The sequence below is a fragment of the Pungitius pungitius genome, unplaced genomic scaffold, assembly GCF_949316345.1.
Source record: "Pungitius pungitius unplaced genomic scaffold, fPunPun2.1 scaffold_26, whole genome shotgun sequence".
NCBI classification, from domain to species: domain Eukaryota; kingdom Metazoa; phylum Chordata; class Actinopteri; order Perciformes; family Gasterosteidae; genus Pungitius; species Pungitius pungitius.
Window position 1 is genome coordinate 118,781 of NW_026909893.1, and position 24,029 is coordinate 142,809.

General features: G+C 44.6%; 42 non-coding genes across 42 annotated transcripts; all 42 read right to left on the minus strand.

Annotated features, from left to right (window-relative positions):
• Positions 1-105: 105 nt before the first annotated feature.
• On the minus strand, positions 106-224 carry LOC134120502 (5S ribosomal RNA). The gene has a single exon (XR_009952045.1). It is a non-coding gene; the product is annotated as a 5S ribosomal RNA (ribosomal RNA).
• Positions 225-619: 395 nt separating this feature from the next.
• On the minus strand, positions 620-738 carry LOC134120304 (5S ribosomal RNA). Its single transcript, XR_009951852.1, has one exon. It is a non-coding gene; the product is annotated as a 5S ribosomal RNA (ribosomal RNA).
• Positions 739-1,077: 339 nt separating this feature from the next.
• On the minus strand, positions 1,078-1,196 carry LOC134120503 (5S ribosomal RNA). The gene has a single exon (XR_009952046.1). It is a non-coding gene; the product is annotated as a 5S ribosomal RNA (ribosomal RNA).
• A 339-nt stretch (positions 1,197-1,535) lies between these two features.
• On the minus strand, positions 1,536-1,654 carry LOC134120504 (5S ribosomal RNA). Its single transcript, XR_009952047.1, has one exon. It is a non-coding gene; the product is annotated as a 5S ribosomal RNA (ribosomal RNA).
• Positions 1,655-2,049: 395 nt separating this feature from the next.
• Positions 2,050-2,168, minus strand: LOC134120223 (5S ribosomal RNA). Its single transcript, XR_009951772.1, has one exon. It is a non-coding gene; the product is annotated as a 5S ribosomal RNA (ribosomal RNA).
• A 395-nt stretch (positions 2,169-2,563) lies between these two features.
• On the minus strand, positions 2,564-2,682 carry LOC134120505 (5S ribosomal RNA). Its single transcript, XR_009952048.1, has one exon. It is a non-coding gene; the product is annotated as a 5S ribosomal RNA (ribosomal RNA).
• Positions 2,683-3,021: 339 nt separating this feature from the next.
• Positions 3,022-3,140, minus strand: LOC134120506 (5S ribosomal RNA). The gene has a single exon (XR_009952049.1). It is a non-coding gene; the product is annotated as a 5S ribosomal RNA (ribosomal RNA).
• Positions 3,141-3,535: 395 nt separating this feature from the next.
• LOC134120305 (5S ribosomal RNA) lies at positions 3,536-3,654 on the minus strand. Its single transcript, XR_009951853.1, has one exon. It is a non-coding gene; the product is annotated as a 5S ribosomal RNA (ribosomal RNA).
• A 339-nt stretch (positions 3,655-3,993) lies between these two features.
• LOC134120507 (5S ribosomal RNA) lies at positions 3,994-4,112 on the minus strand. The gene has a single exon (XR_009952050.1). It is a non-coding gene; the product is annotated as a 5S ribosomal RNA (ribosomal RNA).
• Positions 4,113-4,451: 339 nt separating this feature from the next.
• Positions 4,452-4,570, minus strand: LOC134120508 (5S ribosomal RNA). The gene has a single exon (XR_009952051.1). It is a non-coding gene; the product is annotated as a 5S ribosomal RNA (ribosomal RNA).
• A 395-nt stretch (positions 4,571-4,965) lies between these two features.
• On the minus strand, positions 4,966-5,084 carry LOC134120224 (5S ribosomal RNA). Its single transcript, XR_009951773.1, has one exon. It is a non-coding gene; the product is annotated as a 5S ribosomal RNA (ribosomal RNA).
• A 395-nt stretch (positions 5,085-5,479) lies between these two features.
• On the minus strand, positions 5,480-5,598 carry LOC134120509 (5S ribosomal RNA). Its single transcript, XR_009952052.1, has one exon. It is a non-coding gene; the product is annotated as a 5S ribosomal RNA (ribosomal RNA).
• Positions 5,599-5,937: 339 nt separating this feature from the next.
• Positions 5,938-6,056, minus strand: LOC134120511 (5S ribosomal RNA). The gene has a single exon (XR_009952054.1). It is a non-coding gene; the product is annotated as a 5S ribosomal RNA (ribosomal RNA).
• A 339-nt stretch (positions 6,057-6,395) lies between these two features.
• Positions 6,396-6,514, minus strand: LOC134120512 (5S ribosomal RNA). The gene has a single exon (XR_009952055.1). It is a non-coding gene; the product is annotated as a 5S ribosomal RNA (ribosomal RNA).
• Positions 6,515-6,909: 395 nt separating this feature from the next.
• LOC134120225 (5S ribosomal RNA) lies at positions 6,910-7,028 on the minus strand. Its single transcript, XR_009951774.1, has one exon. It is a non-coding gene; the product is annotated as a 5S ribosomal RNA (ribosomal RNA).
• A 395-nt stretch (positions 7,029-7,423) lies between these two features.
• On the minus strand, positions 7,424-7,542 carry LOC134120513 (5S ribosomal RNA). The gene has a single exon (XR_009952056.1). It is a non-coding gene; the product is annotated as a 5S ribosomal RNA (ribosomal RNA).
• Positions 7,543-7,881: 339 nt separating this feature from the next.
• Positions 7,882-8,000, minus strand: LOC134120514 (5S ribosomal RNA). The gene has a single exon (XR_009952057.1). It is a non-coding gene; the product is annotated as a 5S ribosomal RNA (ribosomal RNA).
• Positions 8,001-8,339: 339 nt separating this feature from the next.
• LOC134120515 (5S ribosomal RNA) lies at positions 8,340-8,458 on the minus strand. Its single transcript, XR_009952058.1, has one exon. It is a non-coding gene; the product is annotated as a 5S ribosomal RNA (ribosomal RNA).
• A 395-nt stretch (positions 8,459-8,853) lies between these two features.
• LOC134120516 (5S ribosomal RNA) lies at positions 8,854-8,972 on the minus strand. The gene has a single exon (XR_009952059.1). It is a non-coding gene; the product is annotated as a 5S ribosomal RNA (ribosomal RNA).
• A 339-nt stretch (positions 8,973-9,311) lies between these two features.
• LOC134120517 (5S ribosomal RNA) lies at positions 9,312-9,430 on the minus strand. Its single transcript, XR_009952060.1, has one exon. It is a non-coding gene; the product is annotated as a 5S ribosomal RNA (ribosomal RNA).
• Positions 9,431-9,825: 395 nt separating this feature from the next.
• On the minus strand, positions 9,826-9,944 carry LOC134120518 (5S ribosomal RNA). The gene has a single exon (XR_009952061.1). It is a non-coding gene; the product is annotated as a 5S ribosomal RNA (ribosomal RNA).
• A 339-nt stretch (positions 9,945-10,283) lies between these two features.
• Positions 10,284-10,402, minus strand: LOC134119688 (5S ribosomal RNA). The gene has a single exon (XR_009951237.1). It is a non-coding gene; the product is annotated as a 5S ribosomal RNA (ribosomal RNA).
• Positions 10,403-10,797: 395 nt separating this feature from the next.
• LOC134120519 (5S ribosomal RNA) lies at positions 10,798-10,916 on the minus strand. Its single transcript, XR_009952062.1, has one exon. It is a non-coding gene; the product is annotated as a 5S ribosomal RNA (ribosomal RNA).
• A 339-nt stretch (positions 10,917-11,255) lies between these two features.
• LOC134120240 (5S ribosomal RNA) lies at positions 11,256-11,374 on the minus strand. Its single transcript, XR_009951789.1, has one exon. It is a non-coding gene; the product is annotated as a 5S ribosomal RNA (ribosomal RNA).
• Positions 11,375-11,769: 395 nt separating this feature from the next.
• Positions 11,770-11,888, minus strand: LOC134120520 (5S ribosomal RNA). The gene has a single exon (XR_009952063.1). It is a non-coding gene; the product is annotated as a 5S ribosomal RNA (ribosomal RNA).
• A 339-nt stretch (positions 11,889-12,227) lies between these two features.
• Positions 12,228-12,346, minus strand: LOC134120522 (5S ribosomal RNA). The gene has a single exon (XR_009952065.1). It is a non-coding gene; the product is annotated as a 5S ribosomal RNA (ribosomal RNA).
• Positions 12,347-12,685: 339 nt separating this feature from the next.
• On the minus strand, positions 12,686-12,804 carry LOC134120241 (5S ribosomal RNA). Its single transcript, XR_009951790.1, has one exon. It is a non-coding gene; the product is annotated as a 5S ribosomal RNA (ribosomal RNA).
• A 395-nt stretch (positions 12,805-13,199) lies between these two features.
• Positions 13,200-13,318, minus strand: LOC134120523 (5S ribosomal RNA). The gene has a single exon (XR_009952066.1). It is a non-coding gene; the product is annotated as a 5S ribosomal RNA (ribosomal RNA).
• A 4,107-nt stretch (positions 13,319-17,425) lies between these two features.
• On the minus strand, positions 17,426-17,544 carry LOC134120416 (5S ribosomal RNA). Its single transcript, XR_009951959.1, has one exon. It is a non-coding gene; the product is annotated as a 5S ribosomal RNA (ribosomal RNA).
• A 395-nt stretch (positions 17,545-17,939) lies between these two features.
• On the minus strand, positions 17,940-18,058 carry LOC134120524 (5S ribosomal RNA). Its single transcript, XR_009952067.1, has one exon. It is a non-coding gene; the product is annotated as a 5S ribosomal RNA (ribosomal RNA).
• A 339-nt stretch (positions 18,059-18,397) lies between these two features.
• On the minus strand, positions 18,398-18,516 carry LOC134120242 (5S ribosomal RNA). The gene has a single exon (XR_009951791.1). It is a non-coding gene; the product is annotated as a 5S ribosomal RNA (ribosomal RNA).
• Positions 18,517-18,911: 395 nt separating this feature from the next.
• On the minus strand, positions 18,912-19,030 carry LOC134120525 (5S ribosomal RNA). The gene has a single exon (XR_009952068.1). It is a non-coding gene; the product is annotated as a 5S ribosomal RNA (ribosomal RNA).
• A 339-nt stretch (positions 19,031-19,369) lies between these two features.
• On the minus strand, positions 19,370-19,488 carry LOC134120244 (5S ribosomal RNA). The gene has a single exon (XR_009951792.1). It is a non-coding gene; the product is annotated as a 5S ribosomal RNA (ribosomal RNA).
• Positions 19,489-19,883: 395 nt separating this feature from the next.
• On the minus strand, positions 19,884-20,002 carry LOC134120526 (5S ribosomal RNA). Its single transcript, XR_009952069.1, has one exon. It is a non-coding gene; the product is annotated as a 5S ribosomal RNA (ribosomal RNA).
• A 339-nt stretch (positions 20,003-20,341) lies between these two features.
• Positions 20,342-20,460, minus strand: LOC134120528 (5S ribosomal RNA). Its single transcript, XR_009952071.1, has one exon. It is a non-coding gene; the product is annotated as a 5S ribosomal RNA (ribosomal RNA).
• A 395-nt stretch (positions 20,461-20,855) lies between these two features.
• Positions 20,856-20,974, minus strand: LOC134120529 (5S ribosomal RNA). Its single transcript, XR_009952072.1, has one exon. It is a non-coding gene; the product is annotated as a 5S ribosomal RNA (ribosomal RNA).
• Positions 20,975-21,313: 339 nt separating this feature from the next.
• On the minus strand, positions 21,314-21,432 carry LOC134120530 (5S ribosomal RNA). The gene has a single exon (XR_009952073.1). It is a non-coding gene; the product is annotated as a 5S ribosomal RNA (ribosomal RNA).
• A 339-nt stretch (positions 21,433-21,771) lies between these two features.
• Positions 21,772-21,890, minus strand: LOC134120531 (5S ribosomal RNA). Its single transcript, XR_009952074.1, has one exon. It is a non-coding gene; the product is annotated as a 5S ribosomal RNA (ribosomal RNA).
• A 395-nt stretch (positions 21,891-22,285) lies between these two features.
• On the minus strand, positions 22,286-22,404 carry LOC134120532 (5S ribosomal RNA). The gene has a single exon (XR_009952075.1). It is a non-coding gene; the product is annotated as a 5S ribosomal RNA (ribosomal RNA).
• A 339-nt stretch (positions 22,405-22,743) lies between these two features.
• LOC134120534 (5S ribosomal RNA) lies at positions 22,744-22,862 on the minus strand. Its single transcript, XR_009952077.1, has one exon. It is a non-coding gene; the product is annotated as a 5S ribosomal RNA (ribosomal RNA).
• A 395-nt stretch (positions 22,863-23,257) lies between these two features.
• Positions 23,258-23,376, minus strand: LOC134120535 (5S ribosomal RNA). Its single transcript, XR_009952078.1, has one exon. It is a non-coding gene; the product is annotated as a 5S ribosomal RNA (ribosomal RNA).
• A 339-nt stretch (positions 23,377-23,715) lies between these two features.
• LOC134120536 (5S ribosomal RNA) lies at positions 23,716-23,834 on the minus strand. The gene has a single exon (XR_009952079.1). It is a non-coding gene; the product is annotated as a 5S ribosomal RNA (ribosomal RNA).
• Between the last annotated feature and the right edge of the window lie 195 nt (positions 23,835-24,029).

Below are 24,029 nucleotides of genomic sequence, written 5' to 3' on the forward strand. Positions count from 1 at the left end.
TCATCTTCTTCCTATTGCATCTCTTCTACAATGTGACATTTTTTTTACAATTGTGTAGGTGTACAATCTACGGCGCTGGGCGGCTTTCAGAGAGAGAAGTGAAAAAGCTTACGGCACCTGGGATTCCCAGGCGGTCTTCCATCCAGGTACTAACCAGGCCCTGCTCTGCTTAGCTTCCGAGATCAGACGAGATCGGGCGGAACCAGAGAGGTATGGCCGTAAGCTGCTTTTCAACTTTTTCCTAATCCTTTAAAACGTGTCAAAGATAATCAGAAGTTTCTTTTTCTAAAATTGAAGCAGATCTTAGCATTGGCAAGAGAGGTTCCTAAAGCCTGAAGGTAACTTTACTTTTCTTCACTGGCAATTCTAACATGTTGGGTTAGCACCTGTATTTCAACGGCTAAATTACAAACAATAGTATGCCAATCGTAAATGTTGATCAACACTAATTTAGCAATCATGAAACGGAATCATTTTGGATAATATTGTCTAATTTCCTTTCATATCCAACGTTAAAACAACACTAAACATGCATCTCTTCAACAATGTGATATTCTTTTTGTAATTTGTAGGTGTACAATCTGCGGCGCTCGGCGGCTTTCGGAGAGAGAAGTGAAAAAGCTTACGGCACCTGGGATTCCCAGGCGGTCTTCCATCCAGGTACTAACCAGGCCCTGCTCTGCTTAGCTTGCGAGATCAGACGAGATCGGGCGGAACCAGAGAGGTATGGCCGTAAGCTGCTTTTTATCTTTTTCCTAATCCTTTATAATGCGTCAATGAATTATGACACGCCTGCCGTTGGCATCTTTGTGTGGGTTAAATAAGGGTATGCAAAGAAGGCTGTGACATCCCATGCCGAAAATTGGATGGACTAGAGAAGACCCGCCCAGGGGTCCCAGCCAATCGGTGAATGGCCATTGCAGTCCCCGCCACCTCAAATGGCCTGACGATGGTATGGACGTAAGCCACCTTTCATCTTCTTCCTATTGCATCTCTTCTACAATGTGACATTTTTTTTACAATTGTGTAGGTGTACAATCTACGGCGCTGGGCGGCTTTCAGAGAGAGAAGTGAAAAAGCTTACGGCACCTGGGATTCCCAGGCGGTCTTCCATCCAGGTACTAACCAGGCCCTGCTCTGCTTAGCTTCCGAGATCAGACGAGATCGGGCGGAACCAGAGAGGTATGGCCGTAAGCTGCTTTTTATCTTTTTCCTAATCCTTTATAATGCGTCAATGAATTATGACACGCCTGCCGTTGGCATCTTTGTGTGGGTTAAATAAGGGTATGCAAAGAAGGCTGTGACATCCCATGCCGAAAATTGGATGGACTAGAGAAGACCCGCCCAGGGGTCCCAGCCAATTGGTGAATGGCCATTGCAGTCCCCGCCACCTCAAATGGCCTGACGATGGTATGGACGTAAGCCACCTTTCATCTTCTTCCTATTGCATCTCTTCTACAATGTGACACTTTTTTTACAATTGTGTAGGTGTACAATCTACGGCGCTGGGCGGCTTTCAGAGAGAGAAGTGAAAAAGCTTACGGCACCTGGGATTCCCAGGCGGTCTTCCATCCAGGTACTAACCAGGCCCTGCTCTGCTTAGCTTCCGAGATCAGACGAGATCGGGCGGAACCAGAGAGGTATGGCCGTAAGCTGCTTTTCATCTTTTTCCTAATCCTTTAAAACGTGTCAAAGATAATCAGAAGTTTCTTTTTCTAAAATTGAAGCAGTTCTTAGCATTGGCAAGAGAGGTTCCTAAAGCCTGAAGGTAACTTTACTTTTCTTCACTGGCAATTCTAACATGTTGGGTTAGCACCTGTATTTCAACGGCTAAATTACAAACAATAGTATGCCAATCGTAAATGTTGATCAACACTAATTTAGCAATCATGAAACGGAATCATTTTGGATAATATTGTCTAATTTCCTTTCATATCCAACGTTAAAACAACACTAAACATGCATCTCTTCAACAATGTGATATTCTTTTTGTAATTTGTAGGTGTACAATCTGCGGCGCTCGGCGGCTTTCGGAGAGAGAAGTGAAAAAGCTTACGGCACCTGGGATTCCCAGGCGGTCTTCCATCCAGGTACTAACCAGGCCCTGCTCTGCTTAGCTTCCGAGATCAGACGAGATCGGGCGGAACCAGAGAGGTATGGCCGCAAGCTGCTTTTCATCTTTTTCCTAATCCTTTAAAACGTGTCAAAGATAATCAGAAGTTTCTTTTTCTAAAATTGAAGCAGTTCTTAGCATTGGCAAGAGAGGTTCCTAAAGCCTGAAGGTAACTTTACTTTTCTTCACTGGCAATTCTAACATGTTGGGTTAGCACCTGTATTTCAACGGCTAAATTACAAACAATAGTATGCCAATCGTAAATGTTGATCAACACTAATTTAGCAATCATGAAACGGAATCATTTTGGATAATATTGTCTAATTTCCTTTCATATCCAACGTTAAAACAACACTAAACATGCATCTCTTCAACAATGTGATATTCTTTTTGTAATTTGTAGGTGTACAATCTGCGGCGCTCGGCGGCTTTCGGAGAGAGAAGTGAAAAAGCTTACGGCACCTGGGATTCCCAGGCGGTCTTCCATCCAGGTACTAACCAGGCCCTGCTCTGCTTAGCTTCCGAGATCAGACGAGATCGGGCGGAACCAGAGAGGTATGGCCGTAAGCTGCTTTTTATCTTTTTCCTAATCCTTTATAATGCGTCAATGAATTATGACACGCCTGCCGTTGGCATCTTTGTGTGGGTTAAATAAGGGTATGCAAAGAAGGCTGTGACATCCCATGCCGAAAATTGGATGGACTAGAGAAGACCCGCCCAGGGGTCCCAGCCAATCGGTGAATGGCCATTGCAGTCCCCACCACCTCAAATGGCCTGACGATGGTATGGACGTAAGCCACCTTTCATCTTCTTCCTATTGCATCTCTTCTACAATGTGACATTTTTTTTACAATTGTGTAGGTGTACAATCTACGGCGCTGGGCGGCTTTCAGAGAGAGAAGTGAAAAAGCTTACGGCACCTGGGATTCCCAGGCGGTCTTCCATCCAGGTACTAACCAGGCCCTGCTCTGCTTAGCTTCCGAGATCAGACGAGATCGGGCGGAACCAGAGAGGTATGGCCGTAAGCTGCTTTTCATCTTTTTCCTAATCCTTTAAAACGTGTCAAAGATAATCAGAAGTTTCTTTTTCTAAAATTGAAGCAGTTCTTAGCATTGGCAAGAGAGGTTCCTAAAGCCTGAAGGTAACTTTACTTTTCTTCACTGGCAATTCTAACATGTTGGGTTAGCACCTGTATTTCAACGGCTAAATTACAAACAATAGTATGCCAATCGTAAATGTTGATCAACACTAATTTAGCAATCATGAAACGGAATCATTTTGGATATTATTGTCTAATTTCCTTTCATATCCAACGTTAAAACAACACTAAACATGCATCTCTTCAACAATGTGATATTCTTTTTGTAATTTGTAGGTGTACAATCTGCGGCGCTCGGCGGCTTTCGGAGAGAGAAGTGAAAAAGCTTACGGCACCTGGGATTCCCAGGCGGTCTTCCATCCAGGTACTAACCAGGCCCTGCTCTGCTTAGCTTGCGAGATCAGACGAGATCGGGCGGAACCAGAGAGGTATGGCCGTAAGCTGCTTTTTATCTTTTTCCTAATCCTTTATAATGCGTCAATGAATTATGACACGCCTGCCGTTGGCATCTTTGTGTGGGTTAAATAAGGGTATGCAAAGAAGGCTGTGACATCCCATGCCGAAAATTGGATGGACTAGAGAAGACCCGCCCAGGGGTCCCAGCCAATCGGTGAATGGCCATTGCAGTCCCCGCCACCTCAAATGGCCTGACGATGGTATGGACGTAAGCCACCTTTCATCTTCTTCCTATTGCATCTCTTCTACAATGTGACATTTTTTTTACAATTGTGTAGGTGTACAATCTACGGCGCTGGGCGGCTTTCAGAGAGAGAAGTGAAAAAGCTTACGGCACCTGGGATTCCCAGGCGGTCTTCCATCCAGGTACTAACCAGGCCCTGCTCTGCTTAGCTTCCGAGATCAGACGAGATCGGGCGGAACCAGAGAGGTATGGCCGTAAGCTGCTTTTTATCTTTTTCCTAATCCTTTATAATGCGTCAATGAATTATGACACGCCTGCCGTTGGCATCTTTGTGTGGGTTAAATAAGGGTATGCAAAGAAGGCTGTGACATCCCATGCCGAAAATTGGATGGACTAGAGAAGACCCGCCCAGGGGTCCCAGCCAATTGGTGAATGGCCATTGCAGTCCCCGCCACCTCAAATGGCCTGACGATGGTATGGACGTAAGCCACCTTTCATCTTCTTCCTATTGCATCTCTTCTACAATGTGACATTTTTTTTACAATTGTGTAGGTGTACAATCTACGGCGCTGGGCGGCTTTCAGAGAGAGAAGTGAAAAAGCTTACGGCACCTGGGATTCCCAGGCGGTCTTCCATCCAGGTACTAACCAGGCCCTGCTCTGCTTAGCTTCCGAGATCAGACGAGATCGGGCGGAACCAGAGAGGTATGGCCGTAAGCTGCTTTTCATCTTTTTCCTAATCCTTTAAAACGTGTCAAAGATAATCAGAAGTTTCTTTTTCTAAAATTGAAGCAGTTCTTAGCATTGGCAAGAGAGGTTCCTAAAGCCTGAAGGTAACTTTACTTTTCTTCACTGGCAATTCTAACATGTTGGGTTAGCACCTGTATTTCAACGGCTAAATTACAAACAATAGTATGCCAATCGTAAATGTTGATCAACACTAATTTAGCAATCATGAAACGGAATCATTTTGGATAATATTGTCTAATTTCCTTTCATATCCAACGTTAAAACAACACTAAACATGCATCTCTTCAACAATGTGATATTCTTTTTGTAATTTGTAGGTGTACAATCTGCGGCGCTCGGCGGCTTTCGGAGAGAGAAGTGAAAAAGCTTACGGCACCTGGGATTCCCAGGCGGTCTTCCATCCAGGTACTAACCAGGCCCTGCTCTGCTTAGCTTCCGAGATCAGACGAGATCGGGCGGAACCAGAGAGGTATGGCCGCAAGCTGCTTTTCATCTTTTTCCTAATCCTTTAAAACGTGTCAAAGATAATCAGAAGTTTCTTTTTCTAAAATTGAAGCAGTTCTTAGCATTGGCAAGAGAGGTTCCTAAAGCCTGAAGGTAACTTTACTTTTCTTCACTGGCAATTCTAACATGTTGGGTTAGCACCTGTATTTCAACGGCTAAATTACAAACAATAGTATGCCAATCGTAAATGTTGATCAACACTAATTTAGCAATCATGAAACGGAATCATTTTGGATAATATTGTCTAATTTCCTTTCATATCCAACGTTAAAACAACACTAAACATGCATCTCTTCAACAATGTGATATTCTTTTTGTAATTTGTAGGTGTACAATCTGCGGCGCTCGGCGGCTTTCGGAGAGAGAAGTGAAAAAGCTTACGGCACCTGGGATTCCCAGGCGGTCTTCCATCCAGGTACTAACCAGGCCCTGCTCTGCTTAGCTTCCGAGATCAGACGAGATCGGGCGGAACCAGAGAGGTATGGCCGTAAGCTGCTTTTTATCTTTTTCCTAATCCTTTATAATGCGTCAATGAATTATGACACGCCTGCCGTTGGCATCTTTGTGTGGGTTAAATAAGGGTATGCAAAGAAGGCTGTGACATCCCATGCCGAAAATTGGATGGACTAGAGAAGACCCGCCCAGGGGTCCCAGCCAATCGGTGAATGGCCATTGCAGTCCCCACCACCTCAAATGGCCTGACGATGGTATGGACGTAAGCCACCTTTCATCTTCTTCCTATTGCATCTCTTCTACAATGTGACATTTTTTTTACAATTGTGTAGGTGTACAATCTACGGCGCTGGGCGGCTTTCAGAGAGAGAAGTGAAAAAGCTTACGGCACCTGGGATTCCCAGGCGGTCTTCCATCCAGGTACTAACCAGGCCCTGCTCTGCTTAGCTTCCGAGATCAGACGAGATCGGGCGGAACCAGAGAGGTATGGCCGTAAGCTGCTTTTTATCTTTTTCCTAATCCTTTATAATGCGTCAATGAATTATGACACGCCTGCCGTTGGCATCTTTGTGTGGGTTAAATAAGGGTATGCAAAGAAGGCTGTGACATCCCATGCCGAAAATTGGATGGACTAGAGAAGACCCGCCCAGGGGTCCCAGCCAATCGGTGAATGGCCATTGCAGTCCCCGCCACCTCAAATGGCCTGACGATGGTATGGACGTAAGCCACCTTTCATCTTCTTCCTATTGCATCTCTTCTACAATGTGACATTTTTTTTACAATTGTGTAGGTGTACAATCTACGGCGCTGGGCGGCTTTCAGAGAGAGAAGTGAAAAAGCTTACGGCACCTGGGATTCCCAGGCGGTCTTCCATCCAGGTACTAACCAGGCCCTGCTCTGCTTAGCTTCCGAGATCAGACGAGATCGGGCGGAACCAGAGAGGTATGGCCGTAAGCTGCTTTTCAACTTTTTCCTAATCCTTTAAAACGTGTCAAAGATAATCAGAAGTTTCTTTTTCTAAAATTGAAGCAGATCTTAGCATTGGCAAGAGAGGTTCCTAAAGCCTGAAGGTAACTTTACTTTTCTTCACTGGCAATTCTAACATGTTGGGTTAGCACCTGTATTTCAACGGCTAAATTACAAACAATAGTATGCCAATCGTAAATGTTGATCAACACTAATTTAGCAATCATGAAACGGAATCATTTTGGATAATATTGTCTAATTTCCTTTCATATCCAACGTTAAAACAACACTAAACATGCATCTCTTCAACAATGTGATATTCTTTTTGTAATTTGTAGGTGTACAATCTGCGGCGCTCGGCGGCTTTCGGAGAGAGAAGTGAAAAAGCTTACGGCACCTGGGATTCCCAGGCGGTCTTCCATCCAGGTACTAACCAGGCCCTGCTCTGCTTAGCTTCCGAGATCAGACGAGATCGGGCGGAACCAGAGAGGTATGGCCGCAAGCTGCTTTTCATCTTTTTCCTAATCCTTTAAAACGTGTCAAAGATAATCAGAAGTTTCTTTTTCTAAAATTGAAGCAGTTCTTAGCATTGGCAAGAGAGGTTCCTAAAGCCTGAAGGTAACTTTACTTTTCTTCACTGGCAATTCTAACATGTTGGGTTAGCACCTGTATTTCAACGGCTAAATTACAAACAATAGTATGCCAATCGTAAATGTTGATCAACACTAATTTAGCAATCATGAAACGGAATCATTTTGGATAATATTGTCTAATTTCCTTTCATATCCAACGTTAAAACAACACTAAACATGCATCTCTTCAACAATGTGATATTCTTTTTGTAATTTGTAGGTGTACAATCTGCGGCGCTCGGCGGCTTTCGGAGAGAGAAGTGAAAAAGCTTACGGCACCTGGGATTCCCAGGCGGTCTTCCATCCAGGTACTAACCAGGCCCTGCTCTGCTTAGCTTCCGAGATCAGACGAGATCGGGCGGAACCAGAGAGGTATGGCCGTAAGCTGCTTTTTATCTTTTTCCTAATCCTTTATAATGCGTCAATGAATTATGACACGCCTGCCGTTGGCATCTTTGTGTGGGTTAAATAAGGGTATGCAAAGAAGGCTGTGACATCCCATGCCGAAAATTGGATGGACTAGAGAAGACCCGCCCAGGGGTCCCAGCCAATCGGTGAATGGCCATTGCAGTCCCCACCACCTCAAATGGCCTGACGATGGTATGGACGTAAGCCACCTTTCATCTTCTTCCTATTGCATCTCTTCTACAATGTGACATTTTTTTTACAATTGTGTAGGTGTACAATCTACGGCGCTGGGCGGCTTTCAGAGAGAGAAGTGAAAAAGCTTACGGCACCTGGGATTCCCAGGCGGTCTTCCATCCAGGTACTAACCAGGCCCTGCTCTGCTTAGCTTCCGAGATCAGACGAGATCGGGCGGAACCAGAGAGGTATGGCCGTAAGCTGCTTTTTATCTTTTTCCTAATCCTTTATAATGCGTCAATGAATTATGACACGCCTGCCGTTGGCATCTTTGTGTGGGTTAAATAAGGGTATGCAAAGAAGGCTGTGACATCCCATGCCGAAAATTGGATGGACTAGAGAAGACCCGCCCAGGGGTCCCAGCCAATCGGTGAATGGCCATTGCAGTCCCCGCCACCTCAAATGGCCTGACGATGGTATGGACGTAAGCCACCTTTCATCTTCTTCCTATTGCATCTCTTCTACAATGTGACATTTTTTTTACAATTGTGTAGGTGTACAATCTACGGCGCTGGGCGGCTTTCAGAGAGAGAAGTGAAAAAGCTTACGGCACCTGGGATTCCCAGGCGGTCTTCCATCCAGGTACTAACCAGGCCCTGCTCTGCTTAGCTTCCGAGATCAGACGAGATCGGGCGGAACCAGAGAGGTATGGCCGTAAGCTGCTTTTCAACTTTTTCCTAATCCTTTAAAACGTGTCAAAGATAATCAGAAGTTTCTTTTTCTAAAATTGAAGCAGATCTTAGCATTGGCAAGAGAGGTTCCTAAAGCCTGAAGGTAACTTTACTTTTCTTCACTGGCAATTCTAACATGTTGGGTTAGCACCTGTATTTCAACGGCTAAATTACAAACAATAGTATGCCAATCGTAAATGTTGATCAACACTAATTTAGCAATCATGAAACGGAATCATTTTGGATAATATTGTCTAATTTCCTTTCATATCCAACGTTAAAACAACACTAAACATGCATCTCTTCAACAATGTGATATTCTTTTTGTAATTTGTAGGTGTACAATCTGCGGCGCTCGGCGGCTTTCGGAGAGAGAAGTGAAAAAGCTTACGGCACCTGGGATTCCCAGGCGGTCTTCCATCCAGGTACTAACCAGGCCCTGCTCTGCTTAGCTTCCGAGATCAGACGAGATCGGGCGGAACCAGAGAGGTATGGCCGTAAGCTGCTTTTTATCTTTTTCCTAATCCTTTATAATGCGTCAATGAATTATGACACGCCTGTCGTTGGCATCTTTGTGTGGGTTAAATAAGGGTATGCAAAGAAGGCTGTGACATCCCATGCCGAAAATTGGATGGACTAGAGAAGACCCGCCCAGGGGTCCCAGCCAATCGGTGAATGGCCATTGCAGTCCCCACCACCTCAAATGGCCTGACGATGGTATGGACGTAAGCCACCTTTCATCTTCTTCCTATTGCATCTCTTCTACAATGTGACATTTTTTTTACAATTGTGTAGGTGTACAATCTACGGCGCTGGGCGGCTTTCAGAGAGAGAAGTGAAAAAGCTTACGGCACCTGGGATTCCCAGGCGGTCTTCCATCCAGGTACTAACCAGGCCCTGCTCTGCTTAGCTTCCGAGATCAGACGAGATCGGGCGGAACCAGAGAGGTATGGCCGTAAGCTGCTTTTCATCTTTTTCCTAATCCTTTAAAACGTGTCAAAGATAATCAGAAGTTTCTTTTTCTAAAATTGAAGCAGTTCTTAGCATTGGCAAAAGAGGTTCCTAAAGCCTGAAGGTAACTTTACTTTTCTTCACTGGCAATTCTAACATGTTGGGTTAGCACCTGTATTTCAACGGCTAAATTACAAACAATAGTATGCCAATCGTAAATGTTGATCAACACTAATTTAGCAATCATGAAACGGAATCATTTTGGATATTATTGTCTAATTTCCTTTCATATCCAACGTTAAAACAACACTAAACATGCATCTCTTCAACAATGTGATATTCTTTTTGTAATTTGTAGGTGTACAATCTGCGGCGCTCGGCGGCTTTCGGAGAGAGAAGTGAAAAAGCTTACGGCACCTGGGATTCCCAGGCGGTCTTCCATCCAGGTACTAACCAGGCCCTGCTCTGCTTAGCTTCCGAGATCAGACGAGATCGGGCGGAACCAGAGAGGTATGGCCGTAAGCTGCTTTTTATCTTTTTCCTAATCCTTTATAATGCGTCAATGAATTATGACACGCCTGCCGTTGGCATCTTTGTGTGGGTTAAATAAGGGTATGCAAAGAAGGCTGTGACATCCCATGCCGAAAATTGGATGGACTAGAGAAGACCCGCCCAGGGGTCCCAGCCAATCGGTGAATGGCCATTGCAGTCCCCGCCACCTCAAATGGCCTGACGATGGTATGGACGTAAGCCACCTTTCATCTTCTTCCTATTGCATCTCTTCTACAATGTGACATTTTTTTTACAATTGTGTAGGTGTACAATCTACGGCGCTGGGCGGCTTTCAGAGAGAGAAGTGAAAAAGCTTACGGCACCTGGGATTCCCAGGCGGTCTTCCATCCAGGTACTAACCAGGCCCTGCTCTGCTTAGCTTCCGAGATCAGACGAGATCGGGTGGAACCAGAGAGGTATGGCCGTAAGCTGCTTTTCATCTTTTTCCTAATCCTTTAAAACGTGTCAAAGATAATCAGAAGTTTCTTTTTCTAAAATTGAAGCAGTTCTTAGCATTGGCAAGAGAGGTTCCTAAAGCCTGAAGGTAACTTTACTTTTCTTCACTGGCAATTCTAACATGTTGGGTTAGCACCTGTATTTCAACGGCTAAATTACAAACAATAGTATGCCAATCGTAAATGTTGATCAACACTAATTTAGCAATCATGAAACGGAATCATTTTGGATAATATTGTCTAATTTCCTTTCATATCCAACGTTAAAACAACACTAAACATGCATCTCTTCAACAATGTGATATTCTTTTTGTAATTTGTAGGTGTACAATCTGCGGCGCTCGGCGGCTTTCGGAGAGAGAAGTGAAAAAGCTTACGGCACCTGGGATTCCCAGGCGGTCTTCCATCCAGGTACTAACCAGGCCCTGCTCTGCTTAGCTTCCGAGATCAGACGAGATCGGGCGGAACCAGAGAGGTATGGCCGTAAGCTGCTTTTTATCTTTTTCCTAATCCTTTATAATGCGTCAATGAATTATGACACGCCTGCCGTTGGCATCTTTGTGTGGGTTAAATAAGGGTATGCAAAGAAGGCTGTGACATCCCATGCCGAAAATTGGATGGACTAGAGAAGACCCGCCCAGGGGTCCCAGCCAATCGGTGAATGGCCATTGCAGTCCCCGCCACCTCAAATGGCCTGACGATGGTATGGACGTAAGCCACCTTTCATCTTCTTCCTATTGCATCTCTTCTACAATGTGACATTTTTTTTACAATTGTGTAGGTGTACAATCTACGGCGCTGGGCGGCTTTCAGAGAGAGAAGTGAAAAAGCTTACGGCACCTGGGATTCCCAGGCGGTCTTCCATCCAGGTACTAACCAGGCCCTGCTCTGCTTAGCTTCCGAGATCAGAGGAGATCGGGCGGAACCAGAGAGGTATGGCCGTAAGCTGCTTTTCATCTTTTTCCTAATCCTTTAAAACGTGTCAAAGATAATCAGAAGTTTCTTTTTCTAAAATTGAAGCAGTTCTTAGCATTGGCAAGAGAGGTTCCTAAAGCCTGAAGGTAACTTTACTTTTCTTCACTGGCAATTCTAACATGTTGGGTTAGCACCTGTATTTCAACGGCTAAATTACAAACAATAGTATGCCAATCGTAAATGTTGATCAACACTAATTTAGCAATCATGAAACGGAATCATTTTGGATATTATTGTCTAATTTCCTTTCATATCCAACGTTAAAACAACACTAAACATGCATCTCTTCAACAATGTGATATTCTTTTTGTAATTTGTAGGTGTACAATCTGCGGCGCTCGGCGGCTTTCGGAGAGAGAAGTGAAAAAGCTTACGGCACCTGGGATTCCCAGGCGGTCTTCCATCCAGGTACTAACCAGGCCCTGCTCTGCTTAGCTTCCGAGATCAGACGAGATCGGGCGGAACCAGAGAGGTATGGCCGTAAGCTGCTTTTTATCTTTTTCCTAATCCTTTATAATGCGTCAATGAATTATGACACGCCTGCCGTTGGCATCTTTGTGTGGGTTAAATAAGGGTATGCAAAGAAGGCTGTGACATCCCATGCCGAAAATTGGATGGACTAGAGAAGACCCGCCCAGGGGTCCCAGCCAATCGGTGAATGGCCATTGCAGTCCCCGCCACCTCAAATGGCCTGACGATGGTATGGACGTAAGCCACCTTTCATCTTCTTCCTATTGCATCTCTTCTACAATGTGACATTTTTTTTACAATTGTGTAGGTGTACAATCTACGGCGCTGGGCGGCTTTCAGAGAGAGAAGTGAAAAAGCTTACGGCACCTGGGATTCCCAGGCGGTCTTCCATCCAGGTACTAACCAGGCCCTGCTCTGCTTAGCTTCCGAGATCAGACGAGATCGGGCGGAACCAGAGAGGTATGGCCGTAAGCTGCTTTTTATCTTTTTCCTAATCCTTTATAATGCGTCAATGAATTATGACACGCCTGCCGTTGGCATCTTTGTGTGGGTTAAATAAGGGTATGCAAAGAAGGCTGTGACATCCCATGCCGAAAATTGGATGGACTAGAGAAGACCCGCCCAGGGGTCCCAGCCAATCGGTGAATGGCCATTGCAGTCCCCGCCACCTCAAATGGCCTGACGATGGTATGGACGTAAGCCACCTTTCATCTTCTTCCTATTGCATCTCTTCTACAATGTGACATTTTTTTTACAATTGTGTAGGTGTACAATCTACGGCGCTGGGCGGCTTTCAGAGAGAGAAGTGAAAAAGCTTACGGCACCTGGGATTCCCAGGCGGTCTTCCATCCAGGTACTAACCAGGCCCTGCTCTGCTTAGCTTCCGAGATCAGAGGAGATCGGGCGGAACCAGAGAGGTATGGCCGTAAGCTGCTTTTCATCTTTTTCCTAATCCTTTAAAACGTGTCAAAGATAATCAGAAGTTTCTTTTTCTAAAATTGAAGCAGTTCTTAGCATTGGCAAGAGAGGTTCCTAAAGCCTGAAGGTAACTTTACTTTTCTTCACTGGCAATTCTAACATGTTGGGTTAGCACCTGTATTTCAACGGCTAAATTACAAACAATAGTATGCCAATCGTAAATGTTGATCAACACTAATTTAGCAATCATGAAACGGAATCATTTTGGATATTATTGTCTAATTTCCTTTCATATCCAACGTTAAAACAACACTAAACATGCATCTCTTCAACAATGTGATATTCTTTTTGTAATTTGTAGGTGTACAATCTGCGGCGCTCGGCGGCTTTCGGAGAGAGAAGTGAAAAAGCTTACGGCACCTGGGATTCCCAGGCGGTCTTCCATCCAGGTACTAACCAGGCCCTGCTCTGCTTAGCTTCCGAGATCAGACGAGATCGGGCGGAACCAGAGAGGTATGGCCGTAAGCTGCTTTTTATCTTTTTCCTAATCCTTTATAATGCGTCAATGAATTATGACACGCCTGCCGTTGGCATCTTTGTGTGGGTTAAATAAGGGTATGCAAAGAAGGCTGTGACATCCCATGCCGAAAATTGGATGGACTAGAGAAGACCCGCCCAGGGGTCCCAGCCAATCGGTGAATGGCCATTGCAGTCCCCGCCACCTCAAATGGCCTGACGATGGTATGGACGTAAGCCACTTTTCATTCAATTCAATTCAATTCATTTTATTTTGTATAGCCCAAAATCGCAAATTACAAATTTGCCTCAGAGGGCTTTACAGTCTGTACACATGCAACATCCTCTGTCCCGAAACCCTCACATCGGCACAGGAAAAACTCCCCAAAATATGAAAAAACCCTTCAATGGGGAAAAAAGGGAAGAAACCTTAGGGAGAACGTCAGAGGAGGGATCCCTCTCCCGGGATGGACAGACTGCAATGGATGTCATGTGTACAGAATCAACAATGTAAAAGATGTACAATACATTCAATTTCTCTAACTGAAATGATACAAGTAATTGCAAGTAGCAGAAGAGGTGTACGGCAGGACCACTGCAGGGACAACCTCCATCAGATCGAACCACCATCCACAGAGGCTTCTGTGGGGAGGGAGAGCAGAAAGATGTTGGTTTTTGATGACAGTAATATGAATCATATTTAAAGTAATGATGATGGCAGCAGCAGGTGTCAGCAGAGCCATGAGCCAGGAGTCAGAACCGGGGTCCGCACGAAACTATGATCCACGGAGACCTGCTAGGCGAGAAAGCACAAAAAACTCCCGGAAAGAAGCTTAATTAGTGATGTACATTAATAAAGCATGGATGATTGTGGGAGGAGAGAGTGAGAGTGAGAGAGGGGCTCGGTGTGTCCTAAGAAGTCCCCCGGCAGTCTAAGCCTAGAGCAGCTTAACTAAGGGCTGGTCCAGGCTAACCTGAGCCAGCCCTAACTATAAGCAATATCAAAGAGGAACGTTTTAAGCTTTATCTTAAATGAACTGACCGAGTCTGCCCCCCGGACTGAAAGTGGAAGCTGGTTCCACAAAAGAGGAGCTTGATAACTGAAGGCTCTGGCCCCCATCCTACTTTTTAAAACTCTAGGAACCACAAGTAGCCCAGCATCTATGGAGCGTAGATGCCTTGTAGGACAATACGGTGTAACAAGCTCTTTAAGATAAGACGGTGCCTCACCAGCAAGTGCCTTGTAGGTGAGGAGAAGTACCTTAAATTCTATTCTTGATTTAACAGGAAGCCAGTGCAGAGAAGTTAATACAGGAGTTATATGATCCCATTTCTTAGTTCTTGTTAATACACGTGCTGCAGCATTCTGAATCAGTTGGAGAGGTTTAAGCGATTTACAAGAGCAGCCTGATAACAAAGAATTACAGTAATCCAGTCTAGAAGTAACAAATGCATGAACTAGTTTTTCTGCATCACTTTGAGACAGGAAGTTCCTGATTTTTGATATATTCCGTAGATGAAAAAAGGCAGTCCTTGAAGTCTTCTTTATATGAGAGTTGAAGGACATATCCTGGTCGAAGAGAACTCCAAGATTTCTGACGGTGCTGTTGGATACCAGAGCAATTCCATCCATAGAGACTGTATCACGTGACAGCTGACTTCGAAGGCGCTCTGGGCCTATCATGATAACTTCCGTTTTTTCCGAGTTTAACATCAGGAAGTTGCAGGTCATCCAAGTTTTGATGTCTCCAAGACAGTCCTGAAGTCTAACAAGTTGGTTGGTGTCTTCTGGCTTGATCGATAGATACAGTTGAGTATCGTCTGCATAACAATGGAAGTTTATGCGGTGTTTTCTGATAACGTCGCCCAAAGGAAGCATGTACAGGGTAAATAGAATCGGTCCAAGCACAGAACCTTGTGGGACTCCGTGACCAACATTCGTGGTCCTCGATGATTCACCGTTCACAAACACAAACTGGGATCGATCCGATAAATAAGATTTAAACCAGCTGAGTGCAGTTCCTTTGATGCCAATCAAGTGTTCCAGTCTCTGCAGCAGGATACGGTGATCGATGGTGTCAAATGCAGCACTGAGGTCCAGCAATACAAGAAAAGATACAAGTCCTTGGTCCGATGCAAGTAGAAGATCATTTGTAATTTTCACCAGTGCCGTTTCTGTGCTGTGATGCATTCGAAATCCTGACTGGAAATCCTCGAACAAAGCATTGTTTTGTAGAAAGTCACATAATTGATTCGCGACAGATTTCTCCAGGATCTTAGCGAGGAAGGGAAGATTAGAGATGGGTCTGTAGTTAGCCAACACCTCTGGAGGTAGGGTAGGTTTCTTCAGAAGAGGTTTAATTACAGCTACCTTGAAGGACTGTGGTACATGTCCTGTCAACAAAGACAGATTCATAATATCCAGTAGGGATGTGCTAATTAACGGAAAAACTTCCTTAAGCAGCTTAGTTGGAATCGGATCCAGGAGACAAGTGGAAGAGTTGGATTTCAAAATTGTAGAAGTCAGTTGATCAAGGTTGATGGAAGAGAAACCATCCAAGTAGGTATCAGGGCCCACGGCTGCATCCAAGGATCCTACATCCGCGGACGGGTTGGCTCCGGTTGGGGGTAGTAGACCATCAATTTTCTCTTTGATAGTCAGAATCTTATTATTGAAAAAGTTCATAAAGTCGTTACTACTGAGGTCCACAGGAATACACGGCTCGACAGCGCTGTGACTCTCTGTCAGTCTGGCTACAGTGCTGAAGAGAAACCTGGAGTTGTTTTTATTTTTCTCGATTAATGATGAGTAATAAGATGCTCTTGCGTTACGGAGAGCCTTCTTATATGTTTTAACGCTGTCTTGCCAAGTTAGCCTAGATCCTTCTGATTTGGTGGAACGCCATAACCGCTCAAGTTTCCGCACAGTTTGCTTTAGGTTCCGGGTTTGAGAGTTATACCAAGGCGCGAACTTCCTTCTTGTTGCCATTCTTCTTTTGAGGGGAGCAATACCGTCCAGCGCCATTCTCAAAGAGCCTGTGGCAGTATCGACAAGATGGTCGATTTGTGACGGACTGAAGTTTTCACAGGAGTCTTCTGATATCTTGAGACAGGACACTGAACTTAGAGCAGAGGGAATGGTTTCTTTAAATGAGGCTACAGCGGTGTCCGATAAACATCGACTGTAGAAACCCTTGGCAGGAGGAGGAGATTCTGGCAGTAGAAATTCAAAGGTTATCAGACAATGGTCGGACAGGAGAGGGTTCTGTGGAAAGATTGTTAAGTGTTCTATCACAATACCATACACAAGAACCAAGTCGAGGGTGTGGTTAAAACAATGAGTTGGTTTGTTTACAGTCTGACAGAAACCAATTGATTCCAGCAAAGAGAGAAATGAAGTACCAAGGCTGTCGTTATCGACATCCACATGAATGTTAAAGTCACCCACTATAATTACCTTGTCCGTTTTAAGGACCAAACTCGTTAAGAACTGTGAAAATTCACATAAAAATTCAGAATAAGGACCTGGGGCCCTGTACACTATTACAAAGAGAACCGGCTGGATTATTTTCCAGGTTGGTTGTGAAAGACTGAAAGTCAGACTTTCAAATGAGTTATAATCCAGTTTAGGTTTAAGGTTTATTAAAAAGGCAGGAGTCATAAATAGCTGCCACTCCACCCCCTCGGCCTGTGCCTCGGGGGATATGAGTATTAACATGACTTGGAGGAGTCGCTTCATTTAAGCTAAGGTACTCCCCATCCGATAGCCATGTTTCAGTAAGACAGAAAATATCAACATGGTTGTCAGATATTAGTTCATTTACTAAAACAGCTTTAGAGCACAGAGATCTAATATTCAAAAGACCCCCTTTAATTCTCCTAGTTTGTTGCACAGTTGTATTGTTACATTTAACTTTGATTAAGTTATTAAATATAACTCCTCGGTTGTTTACCTTTAACTTAAATAACGGTGTCCGTGGGGCAGAAACAGTTTCTATAGAGTTAATTACGCTTCATCTTCTTCCTATTGCATCTCTTCTACAATGTGACATTTTTTTTACAATTGTGTAGGTGTACAATCTACGGCGCTGGGCGGCTTTCAGAGAGAGAAGTGAAAAAGCTTACGGCACCTGGGATTCCCAGGCGGTCTTCCATCCAGGTACTAACCAGGCCCTGCTCTGCTTAGCTTCCGAGATCAGACGAGATCGGGTGGAACCAGAGAGGTATGGCCGTAAGCTGCTTTTCATCTTTTTCCTAATCCTTTAAAACGTGTCAAAGATAATCAGAAGTTTCTTTTTCTAAAATTGAAGCAGTTCTTAGCATTGGCAAGAGAGGTTCCTAAAGCCTGAAGGTAACTTTACTTTTCTTCACTGGCAATTCTAACATGTTGGGTTAGCACCTGTATTTCAACGGCTAAATTACAAACAATAGTATGCCAATCGTAAATGTTGATCAACACTAATTTAGCAATCATGAAACGGAATCATTTTGGATAATATTGTCTAATTTCCTTTCATATCCAACGTTAAAACAACACTAAACATGCATCTCTTCAACAATGTGATATTCTTTTTGTAATTTGTAGGTGTACAATCTGCGGCGCTCGGCGGCTTTCGGAGAGAGAAGTGAAAAAGCTTACGGCACCTGGGATTCCCAGGCGGTCTTCCATCCAGGTACTAACCAGGCCCTGCTCTGCTTAGCTTCCGAGATCAGACGAGATCGGGCGGAACCAGAGAGGTATGGCCGTAAGCTGCTTTTTATCTTTTTCCTAATCCTTTATAATGCGTCAATGAATTATGACACGCCTGCCGTTGGCATCTTTGTGTGGGTTAAATAAGGGTATGCAAAGAAGGCTGTGACATCCCATGCCGAAAATTGGATGGACTAGAGAAGACCCGCCCAGGGGTCCCAGCCAATCGGTGAATGGCCATTGCAGTCCCCGCCACCTCAAATGGCCTGACGATGGTATGGACGTAAGCCACCTTTCATCTTCTTCCTATTGCATCTCTTCTACAATGTGACATTTTTTTTACAATTGTGTAGGTGTACAATCTACGGCGCTGGGCGGCTTTCAGAGAGAGAAGTGAAAAAGCTTACGGCACCTGGGATTCCCAGGCGGTCTTCCATCCAGGTACTAACCAGGCCCTGCTCTGCTTAGCTTCCGAGATCAGAGGAGATCGGGCGGAACCAGAGAGGTATGGCCGTAAGCTGCTTTTCATCTTTTTCCTAATCCTTTAAAACGTGTCAAAGATAATCAGAAGTTTCTTTTTCTAAAATTGAAGCAGTTCTTAGCATTGGCAAGAGAGGTTCCTAAAGCCTGAAGGTAACTTTACTTTTCTTCACTGGCAATTCTAACATGTTGGGTTAGCACCTGTATTTCAACGGCTAAATTACAAACAATAGTATGCCAATCGTAAATGTTGATCAACACTAATTTAGCAATCATGAAACGGAATCATTTTGGATATTATTGTCTAATTTCCTTTCATATCCAACGTTAAAACAACACTAAACATGCATCTCTTCAACAATGTGATATTCTTTTTGTAATTTGTAGGTGTACAATCTGCGGCGCTCGGCGGCTTTCGGAGAGAGAAGTGAAAAAGCTTACGGCACCTGGGATTCCCAGGCGGTCTTCCATCCAGGTACTAACCAGGCCCTGCTCTGCTTAGCTTCCGAGATCAGACGAGATCGGGCGGAACCAGAGAGGTATGGCCGTAAGCTGCTTTTTATCTTTTTCCTAATCCTTTATAATGCGTCAATGAATTATGACACGCCTGCCGTTGGCATCTTTGTGTGGGTTAAATAAGGGTATGCAAAGAAGGCTGTGACATCCCATGCCGAAAATTGGATGGACTAGAGAAGACCCGCCCAGGGGTCCCAGCCAATCGGTGAATGGCCATTGCAGTCCCCGCCACCTCAAATGGCCTGACGATGGTATGGACGTAAGCCACCTTTCATCTTCTTCCTATTGCATCTCTTCTACAATGTGACATTTTTTTTACAATTGTGTAGGTGTACAATCTACGGCGCTGGGCGGCTTTCAGAGAGAGAAGTGAAAAAGCTTACGGCACCTGGGATTCCCAGGCGGTCTTCCATCCAGGTACTAACCAGGCCCTGCTCTGCTTAGCTTCCGAGATCAGAGGAGATCGGGCGGAACCAGAGAGGTATGGCCGTAAGCTGCTTTTCATCTTTTTCCTAATCCTTTAAAACGTGTCAAAGATAATCAGAAGTTTCTTTTTCTAAAATTGAAGCAGTTCTTAGCATTGGCAAGAGAGGTTCCTAAAGCCTGAAGGTAACTTTACTTTTCTTCACTGGCAATTCTAACATGTTGGGTTAGCACCTGTATTTCAACGGCTAAATTACAAACAATAGTATGCCAATCGTAAATGTTGATCAACACTAATTTAGCAATCATGAAACGGAATCATTTTGGATATTATTGTCTAATTTCCTTTCATATCCAACGTTAAAACAACACTAAACATGCATCTCTTCAACAATGTGATATTCTTTTTGTAATTTGTAGGTGTACAATCTGCGGCGCTCGGCGGCTTTCGGAGAGAGAAGTGAAAAAGCTTACGGCACCTGGGATTCCCAGGCGGTCTTCCATCCAGGTACTAACCAGGCCCTGCTCTGCTTAGCTTCCGAGATCAGACGAGATCGGGCGGAACCAGAGAGGTATGGCCGTAAGCTGCTTTTTATCTTTTTCCTAATCCTTTATAATGCGTCAATGAATTATGACACGCCTGCCGTTGGCATCTTTGTGTGGGTTAAATAAGGGTATGCAAAGAAGGCTGTGACATCCCATGCCGAAAATTGGATGGACTAGAGAAGACCCGCCCAGGGGTCCCAGCCAATCGGTGAATGGCCATTGCAGTCCCCGCCACCTCAAATGGCCTGACGATGGTATGGACGTAAGCCACCTTTCATCTTCTTCCTATTGCATCTCTTCTACAATGTGACATTTTTTTTACAATTGTGTAGGTGTACAATCTACGGCGCTGGGCGGCTTTCAGAGAGAGAAGTGAAAAAGCTTACGGCACCTGGGATTCCCAGGCGGTCTTCCATCCAGGTACTAACCAGGCCCTGCTCTGCTTAGCTTCCGAGATCAGACGAGATCGGGCGGAACCAGAGAGGTATGGCCGTAAGCTGCTTTTCATCTTTTTCCTAATCCTTTAAAACGTGTCAAAGATAATCAGAAGTTTCTTTTTCTAAAATTGAAGCAGTTCTTAGCATTGGCAAGAGAGGTTCCTAAAGCCTGAAGGTAACTTTACTTTTCTTCACTGGCAATTCTAACATGTTGGGTTAGCACCTGTATTTCAACGGCTAAATTACAAACAATAGTATGCCAATCGTAAATGTTGATCAACACTAATTTAGCAATCATGAAACGGAATCATTTTGGATATTATTGTCTAATTTCCTTTCATATCCAACGTTAAAACAACACTAAACATGCATCTCTTCAACAATGTGATATTCTTTTTGTAATTTGTAGGTGTACAATCTGCGGCGCTCGGCGGCTTTCGGAGAGAGAAGTGAAAAAGCTTACGGCACCTGGGATTCCCAGGCGGTCTTCCATCCAGGTACTAACCAGGCCCTGCTCTGCTTAGCTTCCGAGATCAGACGAGATCGGGCGGAACCAGAGAGGTATGGCCGTAAGCTGCTTTTTATCTTTTTCCTAATCCTTTATAATGCGTCAATAAATTATGACACGCCTGCCGTTGGCATCTTTGTGTGGGTTAAATAAGGGTATTCAAAGAAGGCTGTGACATCCCATGCCGAAAATTGGATGGACTAGAGAAGACCCGCCCAGGGGTCCCAGCCAATCGGTGAATGGCCATTGCAGTCCCCGCCACCTCAAATGGCCTGACGATGGTATGGACGTAAGCCACCTTTCATCTTCTTCCTATTGCATCTCTTCTACAATGTGACATTTTTTTTACAATTGTGTAGGTGTACAATCTACGGCGCTGGGCGGCTTTCAGAGAGAGAAGTGAAAAAGCTTACGGCACCTGGGATTCCCAGGCGGTCTTCCATCCAGGTACTAACCAGGCCCTGCTCTGCTTAGCTTCCGAGATCAGACGAGATCGGGCGGAACCAGAGAGGTATGGCCGTAAGCTGCTTTTTATCTTTTTCCTAATCCTTTATAATGCGTCAATGAATTATGACACGCCTGCCGTTGGCATCTTTGTGTGGGTTAAATAAGGGTATGCAAAGAAGGCTGTGACATCCCATGCCGAAAATTGGATGGACTAGAGAAGACCCGCCCAGGGGTCCCAGCCAATCGGTGAATGGCCATTGCAGTCCCCGCCACCTCAAATGGCCTGACGATGGTATGGACGTAAGCCACCTTTCATCTTCTTCCTATTGCATCTCTTCTACAATGTGACATTTTTTTTACAATTGTGTAGGTGTACAATCTACGGCGCTGGGCGGCTTTCAGAGAGAGAAGTGAAAAAGCTTACGGCACCTGGGATTCCCAGGCGGTCTTCCATCCAGGTACTAACCAGGCCCTGCTCTGCTTAGCTTCCGAGATCAGACGAGATCGGGCGGAACCAGAGAGGTATGGCCGTAAGCTGCTTTTCATCTTTTTCCTAATCCTTTAAAACGTGTCAAAGATAATCAGAAGTTTCTTTTTCTAAAATTGAAGCAGTTCTTAGCATTGGCAAAAGAGGTTCCTAAAGCCTGAAGGTAACTTTACTTTTCTTCACTGGCAATTCTAACATGTTGGGTTAGCACCTGTATTTCAACGGCTAAATTACAAACAATAGTATGCCAATCGTAAATGTTGATCAACACTAATTTAGCAATCATGAAACGGAATAATTTTGGATATTATTGTCTAATTTCCTTTCATATCCAACGTTAAAACAACACTAAACATGCATCTCTTCAACAATGTGATATTCTTTTTGTAATTTGTAGGTGTACAATCTGCGGCGCTCGGCGGCTTTCGGAGAGAGAAGTGAAAAAGCTTACGGCACCTGGGATTCCCAGGCGGTCTTCCATCCAGGTACTAACCAGGCCCTGCTCTGCTTAGCTTCCGAGATCAGACGAGATCGGGCGGAACCAGAGAGGTATGGCCGTAAGCTGCTTTTTATCTTTTTCCTAATCCTTTATAATGCGTCAATGAATTATGACACGCCTGCCGTTGGCATCTTTGTGTGGGTTAAATAAGGGTATGCAAAGAAGGCTGTGACATCCCATGCCGAAAATTGGATGGACTAGAGAAGACCCGCCCAGGGGTCCCAGCCAATCGGTGAATGGCCATTGCAGTCCCCGCCACCTCAAATGGCCTGACGATGGTATGGACGTAAGCCACCTTTCATCTTCTTCCTATTGCATCTCTTCTACAATGTGACATTTTTTTTACAATTGTGTAGGTGTACAATCTACGGCGCTGGGCGGCTTTCAGAGAGAGAAGTGAAAAAGCTTACGGCACCTGGGATTCCCAGGCGGTCTTCCATCCAGGTACTAACCAGGCCCTGCTCTGCTTAGCTTCCGAGATCAGACGAGATCGGGCGGAACCAGAGAGGTATGGCCGTAAGCTGCTTTTCATCTTTTTCCTAATCCTTTAAAACGTGTCAAAGATAATCAGAAGTTTCTTTTTCTAAAATTGAAGCAGTTCTTAGCATTGGCAAGAGAGGTTCCTAAAGCCTGAAGGTAACTTTACTTTTCTTCACTGGCAATTCTAACATGTTGGGTTAGCACCTGTATTTCAACGGCTAAATTACAAACAATAGTATGCCAATCGTAAATGTTGATCAACACTAATTTAGCAATCATGAAACGGAATCATTTTGGATAATATTGTCTAATTTCCTTTCATATCCAACGTTAAAACAACACTAAACATGCATCTCTTCAACAATGTGATATTCTTTTTGTAATTTGTAGGTGTACAATCTGCGGCGCTCGGCGGCTTTCGGAGAGAGAAGTGAAAAAGCTTACGGCACCTGGGATTCCCAGGCGGTCTTCCATCCAGGTACTAACCAGGCCCTGCTCTGCTTAGCTTCCGAGATCAGACGAGATCGGGCGGAACCAGAGAGGTATGGCCGTAAGCTGCTTTTTATCTTTTTCCTAATCCTTTATAATGCGTCAATGAATTATGACACGCCTGCCGTTGGCATCTTTGTGTGGGTTAAATAAGGGTATGCAAAGAAGGCTGTGACATCCCATGCCGAAAATTGGATGGACTAGAGAAGACCCGCCCAGGGGTCCCAGCCAATCGGTGAATGGCCATTGCAGTCCCCGCCACCTCAAATGGCCTGACGATGGTATGGACGTAAGCCACCTTTCATCTTCTTCCTATTGCATCTCTTCTACAATGTGACATTTTTTTTACAATTGTGTAGGTGTACAATCTACGGCGCTGGGCGGCTTTCAGAGAGAGAAGTGAAAAAGCTTACGGCACCTGGGATTCCCAGGCGGTCTTCCATCCAGGTACTAACCAGGCCCTGCTCTGCTTAGCTTCCGAGATCAGACGAGATCGGGCGGAACCAGAGAGGTATGGCCGTAAGCTGCTTTTCATCTTTTTCCTAATCCTTTAAAACGTGTCAAAGATAATCAGAAGTTTCTTTTTCTAAAATTGAAGCAGTTCTTAGCATTGGCAAGAGAGGTTCCTAAAGCCTGAAGGTAACTTTACTTTTCTTCACTGGCAATTCTAACATGTTGGGTTAGCACCTGTATTTCAACGGCTAAATTACAAACAATAGT